The 12,964-nt window shown below is 33.6% G+C and overlaps 1 long non-coding RNA gene across 4 annotated transcripts in view; it reads right to left on the bottom strand.

Moving 5' to 3' along the window:
• Window positions 1–210: 210 nt before the first annotated feature.
• LOC139132770 (uncharacterized) overlaps window positions 211–12,964 on the bottom strand; it is a 34,249-nt gene continuing 21,495 nt past the window's right edge. For all 4 annotated transcript variants that reach the window (XR_011552422.1, XR_011552420.1, XR_011552421.1 and 1 more), the window contains 4 exons: window positions 12,780–12,843; window positions 9,748–9,830; window positions 8,691–8,824; window positions 211–1,188 (listed from right to left, as the gene is read on the bottom strand). This is a non-coding gene — a long non-coding RNA (uncharacterized lncRNA). The remainder of the gene's footprint in view (window positions 1,189–8,690; window positions 8,825–9,747; window positions 9,831–12,779; window positions 12,844–12,964) is intronic.

The raw sequence follows: 12,964 nt of genomic DNA, 5'->3' as shown, positions 1-12,964 counted from the left end.
TTCAGAATGCAATGGAATGTCACTCTCAGAGTTAGAAATCATGATGTTTTGATATTCAATATTTAAATACAAACACTCCTTGTACATCAACTGCTTGTACTTTACAAATCAACTTACACTCCATGATGAGGTAACATCACTACACAATGTATGCATACCAGTCTCATTTTGAGTTTTCATATCTTTAATCACAGTAATCAAGATGGACAATTTCTCAGATTTTTACGTAATAATGTTTATTCTCTTTCAACTTTGTACACATTTTCCCTGAAATAAAATTTTTCTTTAGTCATGGTATTTGCTGGAACTCTATTAGTGTGCAAGCTTCTAAAAATAAATAGATAAATGAGCGAATGAATACACAAACAAACAAACAAACAAACAAACAAACAAACAAACAAAATGCAAGATTCACTAGTAAGTGTATACTTGAAAAGGCTGTTGACGTTGATATGGCTAATATTATACGGTACCATGTACAACAATTTTTAGAGCGGAGTAATTCACTAAAATAAGGTACAAATTTAATTCTTAAGTTACAGAGATTATACTTTGAAATGTGAAAACAAAAGATAAAGAAGATTTAAAATAAAGTCTGAATAAAATACAATGAAAACAGTGCAACAGTATATACTGACTTACAATGTCTGAGATTGAAAGATGTAAAATTCTGAAAGTAACACTCCAAACGAAAGTCACCGTTACTGACACATCAAATTGTCTCCACTACTGTGATGTATCGTCATAACTTCATCATTGAAAGCAGAGGAAATAACTCTGAGTAATAGAATGGTGCTTCATCTTACTATGACAGAGAAAGCTACTGTGAATTATCTACATCACTTGAAGAGAACACTGTATCGTTTGTGAAGACTTGAATTGAAAGATGATACAATGCCATGTAAGCTGGATTACAATAAAAATACAGCAGATGTGACAAATAATCAAATCTGACAAAGAACTGGTTCAACTTTCACAAAAATCTAGCATGATGGAAAAGATGCCATGAATCATACAATCAATGTCACTGATATGATTCAATAATTTCATATAATTCATTTAATTACTTCTCCAATTTCTTCATTAATCAATCTTGCCATTGAATTCACACTGTCCATATCAGTTCATTTCCTTGCAATATTTCACAGTCCTTATAGCTTCAGAATGACTTTTTTCCAAATGTTTTACCTTTACAAATGATAAGAATGAAAGAGAGAGAAAGTAATTATAGCAGTTGACTTCAAAGACATAGATTAGAAAAGCAAGTTGACCATGCATGACCTTTTGAATGGAATTTCATCAAATTTATTAAGTGACAGCAAGTGGCTAATGTTAGTAACAGGGTAATAATTTATGCAAAGGTATTTAGTTCAAGTTTGGGATAACAGGCAAGCTAAGTTGAACTTGACAGCTGGTTATCACTAGCTCACATGTTGCTTGGTGACCATTTAACCCCTTGACTACCAAGGCCAATGTATTCCTATATACCAGGCCCCTTACGTAAATATTGATAAAATCTTGGGTGTGGTCATTGCATGAACACTGCTTAGAGTAAAAATTAAGTAAGTACCAATAAACCATATATTTTCTGAATCAGCATGAAATTTCCCACTTTTTCATACATAACTTTTGTATTTCCAGGTCACGTGACTGATCACATGACCACATGATCATGTGACCAGAGTTGGCAAAGAATATGAATATTTGAAGCATCAGGACTTGTTTTGAATCTATAAAATGACGCAAATTTGAATACAGTTGCAATTTTTATGGCATTGTCTTCACATATATGTAATAATAATTTACTTATAGATGTACCTATTTAAGATTTTTCTCACAAAAGGCAGAGTATATGAACAACAAACATCAGCATCTGACATGATTTTGTATTTGAAATTCAACACATTTTATATTTGTAACACCTGCTTTATGTCTTCCTTGCAGAAACATGCATCTAAAATGTTTATGATTTATCAAAAAATAATTCACAATATTTAAAAATACATTTTAGGGGACAACATATCACATGACTAAACACATGACCAGTCATGTGACCAGTCATATTGATAGTCATATTGATAATATGGCTGCTATAAAATTTCCATGGCTTATAGTAAAAAATACCGTCAAGGACACTATGTGCTCACATTCGGTTTGAATTGGTCCATTCGAGAAATATTTAAACCAGGAAAAACAAGAATGACAAAAGCAAATAAGGTCTCCAACTTAGGTACTGGAGGTCATCTTTAGGAACATGCATATCAACTTCTATAGCAATGGGAGAAGCAGATCCTAAATACATAAGCAAATGTCAACAACAAAAAACAGAGAAGGCTTGATAAAAAGAAAAGGTGGGAGTGGGCAAAAAATGCACAAGGGATCTGGTAAAAAAGTAATGCTACATCATTGATCTTCTAAACCCCACCTGCATATCAAATGTTCCACCCCTTGGTATTACATAAGACCAAATGACAGGAAGTACATTTACAACCATGGAGATTTTTAATTAATGCCATGAGTGTTATCATTCTAATGTAAACAGCACTTAAGTTAGTTACAGATAGTGAAATGCCTTCCACTGTGGGTGGTGATTACAACATCTGGAATTATCCTGGATCCAAATTTCTCATCAGTTTTTGTATGTCTTACATAGAAAAGTTGCAAAAATTGGTCCAAAATGAAAAAAATCACCTCAGCTTTGTTTTCAGGATCAAATTTTCCTACAAATTGGTATCAAATATGACAAAATTATGTTCACAGCCTTCAAAATTGTCTCACAACATATCCTGGGTCAGTATAGGTCATTTAAGGTCACAAACTGAGAAAAGTACCTAAATATACAAATTTTGGGGTTTCCCAACTCTTTGAGCAGAAAATTTATCTCATAACATCTTTTGGGACTTTATACCAAATTACAAAGCTATCAAACAAGGGACTTTATACCAAATTACAAAGCTATCAAACAAGTAATGTTGAGATAAAGTTTTCTTGACCAAAAATGACAATATTGTCTTAAAAATACAATTTTTTATATTTCAGGACAATTTCCACATATCTAACTATTGTCATCTCTGTACGTCTGTGTACGAAATATGAAAGCTGTCTGTCCAGGGGTTTTTAAAAAGGAAACACTGTCTAAGATTGTTTGACCAAAAATGACAAAATTGCACAAAAATGGTAATTTTCCCAATTTTGTCATAATTTCAACAAATTAGAAGAGTAACACCCTTGCAAAGAGACAACCCAAATTTGAGAGTGATTGGGTTGGTGGATTCAGAGAAGAAGAATTTTTACTGAAAATGAGAAAAATCACCAAACATTCAGCAAAAATACAAAATTAGGGATATCTTCACAATATTCATAAAACTGTATAAAGTTAACCTAAGGTACTTGCACATAAATTTTCAAAGCAATCAAAAAAGCTTTTCTTGAGTTATTAATTCTTAACCATTTTCACATTTTGTAAGCTCATTTGCATAATTTTGGCAATGCAGACTTCATTTGAACAAAATCCCATCTATAGCCCAGGATGCATCCACACACCAAATACCAAGCTGAAACGTGCAGCGTTTTGCGTGATTTTGATGTTGACGGACATACTGTACATACAAACATACATACACACATACATACAGATGCCATCGACTTAAGCCTATACGATAAACTCACATTGGTAAAACCAAATGTGAGCTAAAAATCACCTCAGCTTTGTTTTCTGGATCAAATTTTCCTACAAATTGGTATCAAATATGACAAAATTATGTTCACAGCCTTCAAAATTGTCTCACAACATACCCTGGGTTAGTATAGGTCATTTAAGGTGGTTGGAAAGGCTAGAGCGTCAGTTATAAATTTCAACAAAACTATTAAAATATAAAAGTAGTCAACATTCCTTGTGGAAACATAGGGCCAAAAGTCCCTGAAGCTACTATAGACATGGATACAAAATTAAGTATTTCCTGACTGTATGAAATTATCTCACTTAGGTCATCCTAGGGACATGTAAACCAAATATTAAAGCTGTCTGACCAGCGGTTTTGAAAAAACAAGCGACTCAACAGTTGACAGAGCTCTGCTGTGTTATGTAGAGAATAACCTTTTGTGACACATGTATTGATGAAGAAGGTGGATATCTTTGATAGCTCATTTCAGGATGGCCTGACCAAAAATGGAAAAAAATTCTGTAAAAATACAGATTTGCATATTTCATCAGACTATATTAGTCTATAACAGCAAATAAACGAGAGTTAATTACATTCTAATTAAAGTAAACAAGACTTGCTTAAATCAAGATTTATGTCATAAAAAAACAGCATATCTGTCAGGTTATAAAGAATCTTGAGCTGATTATCTTTTAATATCAGTATTTTCATCCTATTAACCAAGCACATTTTAACTTTCAAATTAACATTGTAAGTAAGTTCTGTTGAATAAGTTGAGACTGTAGGTACTCAGAGAAAGCACACTGAAGAGACAAATGTTTGAAACTTAAGAAGTTCAAGGTCATCAAAAGCATTATAAGGAATCATGTTACACTTTCATTGCACTGTTTACACAGATTGCATAATTGCTATAAATAGCACATGAGGCAGCCCAGCTTTACCATAAAAACCCTATCACTTTGACCACTCTTTTAATTGACCACTCTATTTTTTTCCTCAAAAAGTAATCTTATTTTATCCTTACAAAGTCAACCATAAATGGAAATTAGAACTTTCTCTATCTCTATTTATTTGACCACCCTATCATGACAAACTATTATGAGCAATTTCTTTTAGATAACATAAATGGTGGTTCAGAATATATCAAAGTTGGGATTAGGAAAGTTGCCTTTACATGTTTTAATCCTCAATTCACTATGAACTGTCAAAAAAAGTTAAACTTTCTGATAATTCCACACTAAAATTATTTTGGCTTTGATGATTTCCTAATTAATTCAATTATTTAAAATCATATTAATTATTTTTTTCTGGGTGAATTGATAGGGTTTATACAGTACAAGAATTACATACAATGTAAGTCAAACTTTGACCAAAAATGACAAAAAAATTCCTTAAAAATACACATTTGCATATTTCATCACAATTTGAACAAATCTAAGTTGGGTTATCCCTAGGGACCTATATACCAAATAACAAAGCTGTCTGACCAGTGGTTATGAAGTAGAAGATTTTTTACCAAAAACACCTTTTTTGGCATTAATTTGCCTATTTTCAACAATATCAAAAAATTAAAAAAAATAGTTTCTCAAAATCATATTTTTCATCTACACAACAAATATCAAATCAGTAAGTACTGCGGTTCTCAAGATATTTGAGTGGACGGACGCCTCACAAACGGACATACATACATACATACATACAGACTGACGCCGGACGCCGGACGGATACCCATCCCAATAGCTTCTATAGACTATAGTCTATAGTAGCTAATAAAAAAAACTAGACATTTGGGCACAAAGGCATTGCAGAGTTATAGCCTGTTAAAACTTCTGAAAAACTGACCAAATAAGAAGAAGTTGGGGAGTCCTTAGTGTATTAACTATGGTAGAGGTTCCCTAGCTTTTAATAAAATGTTTGAAAAGGGAAAGTCATTATTTGCTGTTTTTCAGGAAAGTTTGACAAGGCGGTGCTGGCATTCAGAGTGAGTGACTGCTATTGTAAATGCATTTTTAGATTCTTTGAGTGTCAAAGAGGTGTCAAAAGTGAGATTAACCAAAAAAACTGCTCTATGACTTCAAAAGAGGGGTGCAAATATGGCTTGTTTTCAACATTTTTGACAGAATAACAGTTTTCCTACATAATTGTATACCAAATTAATCCAACTTTGAAATGAGATATGGACATGGAATTTTTACAGCCTATTAACAAGGCTACAGATAAGATTTGTACGGCACAATTTTCCTGTATTTGAAGTACTTTTTGAAAATCACATTTTGAAATTTGAAAGAATTTTTAATAATTTTTTGAGATATAAACCCATGTAAATCATAAAAACAAATTTTATTTACAAATCCTGCCGTACAAATCTTACAATAAATAGTGTCAACATATTTATAACTAATTTGGTAATATTAATACTATCCACTTATTATTAAATTCAAATATGTAAAAAAAATATGAAAAATTAAATTTTAATATTTACTGGTGTCATATTTCAAAATCATGGCTGCAAATATACAATTTTTATATTCTTTGGAGAAAATATTAACAAAGGGAGTTATCCTGAAAATTTGAACTAAATATCTTGATTCTAACACTTGAAACTTGACATTAACTCTGAGAAAAGAATTGGTGCAAAAATAGCCTTTCCAACCACCTTAAGGTCACAAACTGAGAAAAGTACCTAAAATATACAAATTTTGGGGTTTCCCAACACTTTGAGCAGAAAATTTATCTCATAACATCTTTCGGGACTTTATACCAAATTACAAAGCTATCAAACAAGGGACTTTATACCAAATTACAAAGCTATCAAATAAGTAATGTTGAGATAAAGTTTTCTTGACCAAAAATGACAATATTGTCTTAAAAATACAATTTTTTATATTTCAGGACAATTTCCACATATCTAACTATTGTCATCTCTGTATGTCTGTGTACGAAATATGAAAGCTGTCTGTCCAGGGGTTTTAAAAAGGAAACACTGTCTAGTAATTTTCCCAATTTTGTCATAATTTCAACAAATTAGAAGAGTAACACCCTTGCAAAGAGACAACCCAAATTTGAGAGCGATTGGGCCAGCGGTTTCAGAGAAGAAGAATTTTTACTGAAAATGAGAAAAATCACAAAAAAATTCAGCAAAAATACAAAATTTAGGATATCTTCACAATATTCATAAAACTGTATAAGGTTAACCTAAGGTACTTATACACACATTTTCAAAGCAATCAAAAAAGCGGTTCTTGAGTTATTAATTCTTGACCATTTTCACATTTTGTAAGCTCATTTGCATAATTTTGGCAATGCAGACTTCATTTGAACAAAATCCCATCTATAGCCCAGGATGCATCCACACACCAAATACCAAGCTGAAACATGCAGCGGTTTGCGTGTTTTTGATGTTGACGGACATACTGTACATACATACATACATACATACATACATACATACATACACACATACATACAGACGCCATCGACTTCAGCCTATACGATAAACTCACATTGGTAAAACCAAATGTGAGCTAAAAATTGTATTTCCTCTAGTTTCATTCACGAATATTTCTGTTAATAGAACATATTTACATATAGATCATTTATTTTCAATAAATAAACATTTCATTTCATTAAAAAAACAAACCATAAACATATTAGCGATCGTCCGTACTTCTGAAAACTGTAAACAATCAGCGCGACGCTTCTGTGATCAGCCTGACCTTTCAGGGTCGAGGTCATGGGTCACGACATTTGCTTCCGGATTTTGGCCATACTCGGACGTACGGGGGCGCAATCACATTCAGGCCAGATCGGAATACATCAATCTTAGTCGCGCTGCATGCCGATGCCGAAATTACGGGATTTTTAGCAACAAAAACGAAGCAAATACGCCTATTTAACTGTGCCGGATATTTCCGGCACTCAAGGTATATGGTAATTCAATATGGCGCTGGATATATCCGGCGCCATAGGTAGTCAAGGGGTTAACCCCATTTATACACAAAGTGTCATCGGTGCCCATTGTTTTCTCTTGGACAAAAAAGGTGAACCGAATTAATATTTTAATTGTGGATTAACAAAAACACTAAAATTGAATGAATATTTGCAAAAAAGTGATTTCTAGCAAAATAAGCTGCGTTAGGTGTAATGCCCTCTTAATTTGTGTCTTCTGGATTGAGATATCTATGGCATAACAATGATATTGTTACATTCTCTTGGAATAATCCAATTACGTGTGACGGTAAATGAGGTCATGAGATAATTGACGTTATCAATTTAAATTCACTTCGGGAAATGTTCACTTTCAATGAAATGAAAGGCATTGTGGTGTACCGAGATTTATTTATCTTCATATTTCATTTTTACATATAAAACTCATACAGGAGGCATCATGGACCAGTAGCTAGAGCAGTGGACTCACGATCACAGGATGATGAGTTTGAGCCCCGGCATGGCCATGGTGTCGTGTCCTTGAGCAAGGCACTTTATTCCTCATTGCTTCTCCCCACCCGGGAGTGATGGGTACCTGATAGGACAGTGGTTGTAATGTGTGCGTTTAGCCCTGCTGCGCTTATTGGCTGCACATGTGAGCTGTTGTTTGCTCCCCAGGGAGTTGAGTGATATCATATTAGGTCCAGTGACCAGGGGTAATAATAATTGTAAAGCGCCTTGAGCACAATTGTACTTGTGGATATGTGCGCTATATAAGAACCCAATATTATTATTATTGTACAGCTAGATCTTTTATGAGGGAAAACTCTATACTTCATAATGGACATCTCTCTGAACATTGAAGTTGTATCAGATAAAACCACTCTTAACTTTCATTCATCACTCATCCTTATCAAGTCTAATGAGTGCAAATGAGAAAGTATTTTGTCAAAAATGTGTTTTAATTATGAAAAGTATCATTCAATTTACCAAGGTAAATTTCTGCCTACGTTAGTGATCTAATGTTCACTTTCCAGAAAATGTCTGTATGATGGGAGGCTCAAAGTCCCAGATCAAAGGTCACAAGACACAGCTACTTACCTTATGGTAGACAGTTAATAGATTGATAACATCATTGTTGCTGACTGACAAATAGAATTTCAGACCAGGGATTTAGTATGTCCAAATGTAGATGGTGTTTGGTGTGCATTCTCTTCCATACCATAAACTGGTGTCTGTTTAAAAAAAAACATACAAAAATACAAATAAATAAATAAATTGATAAACAGATAAATAAATAATTGTACTGGAAAACACTGTATTCATGCTTATATACTATAGAAGCATGAAAGCTACCCACCATAACTGTGGTCAAATTGTCCTACTAATCAGTCTTACTGCTACACACCATAACATGGTCAAATTGTCACTACTAATCAGTCTCACTGCTCAATCAGCTGTAACTTTTGATGTATAATCAGGTAATTTTTTTGTTCCATCTGTAAAATATAGTTTATTGTTCTTTGCTACAAAATCATGTCACAATCAATGCCAAGTGTTCAATTTATCAATGTGCGTTATGTCCCTTGTACTGGATTTCAGTCTGGACTACAATTCATCAGTCAACTGAATAACATTGCTCATTCATTGTGTGCAATCCATTGTGCCGGCAAGGCTGACACTTTGTATTTGAATATTACTGAAGGGAGAAGAAGAGAAAATACACCTCTTTTCTCGATTACATACAAATGAAATATTATCAATAGTAACAGCTACTATCTCTTCAACAATGAGTGGTCCGAAAAGGCAAGCACTCCAAAGCTAAAAAGTAACGATGTTTACTTCTGAGAACATATACAGCTTGTAATTTGAACATGGAAATCACTTCTTGAGTTGAATTTTCCAAAACATTTCAAGAGAAACTCTGTAGGGACTGATAGAAGCAAACAATTTGACAGTTTGTCTTATACCAGTAGCTTGTGATAAGTTTTTCAACACTATAGTATGTCTACAATCCTAGTAGCTGTTAGTAGCATTCATTTTCAACACTATCAATGATGAAATGCTCTGTTATTGTAGACAAAGATAGGCATGATCAAACTGCTTCAATTAAGACTTGTCTTTAATCTTGACATAAGCAAAATGGCACAAATCTCACCAGCTAAGCTCCAGTTTCCAGCATGGATAATGGTGGGTTGATGTAACATCAGTCAGTCTGACCACAAAGACATCTATCGTGTCCTGTGGAAAAAATCACCAGGTTAAAATGAAAACAAAAGAAACGTCATTGGTGAGAAATGAGATGGTGCTTATGACAGTGATGATATTAGCCCTTTGAACCCGGCTCGGACATAAATGTCCGATGACGTCATAGAGTACCAGGGGTCAGGGTGCAAAGGGTTAAGGTAGTATGTGCATCAAAAGTAAACCTTTGTTCAAACTTTCCCCTGGGAAACTTTCAACCATTCTCTTGCCAAATTAAGAATAATCATCTGGGGTCACCGTGTAAAGTTTCATACTAGAGAAACAAGTTAACTAACATTAACCAATATTTGAAATTCAAACTGACTGCCATCTCTGCATTAACCCTGTGAACAAAAATAAAAGTTTTAGATTTTTGAAAAACTAAGATAGTGAACATTTATTCCAAGACCTTTATAATGAGCCCATACAAGCGGTAGATCACAAAAGACTAGTAAATTTGAGTCCTGTGGCGCATTCTTCCTTATAGTTATCATAAGCTGAATACAACAACAGAATGTATTTTAGTTTCCTGTTTTAAAAAAAACATAGGGCCAAAGTCCCTGAAGCTACTATAGACATGGATACAAAATTAAGTATTTCCTGTCTGTATGAAATTATCTCACTAAGGTCATCCTCGGGACTTGTAAACCAAATTTTAAAGCTGTCTGACCAGTGGTTTTGAAAAAACAAGCAACTCAACCGTTGACAGAGCTCTGCTGTGTTTTGTAGAGAATAACCTTTTGTGACACATGTATTGATGAAGAAGGTGGATATCTTTGATTAACATTGTAAGTGAGTTCTGTTGAATAAGTTGAGACTGTACATACTCAGAGAAAGCACACTGAAGAGACAAATGTTTGAAACTTAAGAAGTTCAAGGTCATCAAAAGCATTATAAGGAATCATGTAACTTTCATTGCACTGTTTACACAGATTGCATAATTGCTATAAATAGCACGAGGAATCTTCAGCCCAGCTTTACCGTAAAAACCCTATCACTTTGACCACTCTTTTACTTGACCACTCTATTTTTTTCCTCAAAAAGTAATTTTATTTTATCCTTACCAAGTCAACCATAAATGGAAATTAGAACTTTCTCTATCTCTATCTTTATCTCTATTGACTATTTTGAGCAATTTCTTTTAGATAACATACAGGGCACAATAAATGACGGTTCAGAATATGTCAAAGTTGGGATTCAGGAAAGTTGCCTTTACATGTTTTAATCCTCCAAGATGGTAAGCATTTCACTATGAACTGTCAAAAAAAGTTGAACTTTCTAATAATTCTACACTAAAATTATTTTGGCTTTGATGATTTCCTAATAAATTCAATTATTTAAAATCATATTAATTATTTTTTTCTGGGTGAATTGATAGGGTTTATACAGTACTAGAATTACATACAGTAAGTCAAATTTGACCAAAAATGACAAAAAAATTCCTTAAAATACACATTTGCATATTTCATCACAATTTGAACAAATCTAAGTTGGGTTACCCCTAGGGACCTGTATACCAAATAGCAAACCTGTCTGACCAGCGTTTATGAAGAAGAAGATTTTTTACCAAAAACACCTTTTTGGCATTAATTTGCCTATTTTCAACAATATCAAAAAATTAAAAAAAATAGTTTCTCAAAATCATATTTTTCATCTACACAACAAATATCAAATCAGTAAGTACTGCGGTTCTCAAGATATTTGAGTGGACGGACGCCTCACAAACGGACATACATACATACATACATACATACATACATACATACAGGTACATACATACATACAGACTGACGCCGGACACCGGACGGATACCCATCCCAATAGCTTCTATAGACTATAGTCTATAGTAGCTAAAAAATCAAAACTAGTACAGATTGAGCAAAAATTTCTCTTTCCCAGAAATCTTATAATAACATCCCTTCACAGTGAAAAGATCATGGACCACTTCATCAATTTCAGTTACATTGGTAGCAATACAGTTTGCAGGCTTCTCAACTAGGGAATTTTGAAGGGCTTCCCACCCTTAATTCCCTAATTTTTTCCTATAATTTATTCATATGTTGATAAACTTGAAAAAAAAAATTGAAGTTTAACAAGGATAAATATGGTAATCAATTGTCCTTATGTAAATTGGTCATCTCTCTGATTTTTTCAATCTGTGGAGATCACTCCCTTGGTGACTCAGTGAGGGAAATATGTAGGCTATTACTGTTTTCCATAGTCTACCACGGTAACAATGAATACAGCAAAAGAATTAAAATCACACAAAATTGCAGGCCTATGAATATTCATATTGAGAATCACTCATCATTTGATTTGCATACTCAAACATCGCTATTGAATAAAGTTTGCATAAATGAATACATTTATTTAGGAAATGCAGCACTGGATGAAAGAATTACGAATCCTCATATGATTGCAATTTTTACCTCAGAATACTCAATGCTTGCCCCAGTCTCTGAGTGATAGGCCTCAGCACTGCCCTTGACCACTGTGTGACCCAGAGCCAAGGCTGTGATCAGTCAAATGCCATTGACGGTGGCCATGTCAGAGTCAACTATCCTGTATACAATGTGAGACTGAGGTGGGGGACCAACATAGGTACAGATCCGTGGAAGACAAAAAGACATGGATAGAAATTTAACAGATATTCAGTCGATGTGAAATGCAAAATAATTTATAACTTCAACCAAACACCTTTGTAATATTCATTCTTCCACCTGAAAGTCACCTGCGCATGGTAGTAATTGAAGGGATTAGTTGGCAGGAAAATTATGAAAAACCTTAAACTTTCTAGCTGATGTATAGTTTTTATTCAGAAAATCTTATAAAAAGAAATTACCATTACACATGTATAAGAATTGTGATCAGTGACACATGTAACCAATCATAAGAAGGCTCTGCCAGTGAAAAGTGTTACGGAATATAAAGTTTAATGACACTTACTTGAAAGACGGCTCCATAATGATCAGAGTGACATTTCTTTGTCAAGTTTCAATGGTGGAAATACCTGTTAGGTCAAAAACAGACAACTTGGTCACTGTTGGAATTATATCCATAAAAATTTGGAAACAATGCCATTGTTCACTTTTGACTAAATCACCATGATGGGGTCACTGAACTTGGCAATC

The sequence above is a fragment of the Ptychodera flava genome, chromosome 5, assembly GCF_041260155.1.
Source record: "Ptychodera flava strain L36383 chromosome 5, AS_Pfla_20210202, whole genome shotgun sequence".
Taxonomy (NCBI): domain Eukaryota; kingdom Metazoa; phylum Hemichordata; class Enteropneusta; family Ptychoderidae; genus Ptychodera; species Ptychodera flava.
The sequence above is the reverse complement of the archived record's forward strand: the minus strand, read 5'-3'. Positions and strand labels throughout refer to the sequence as shown.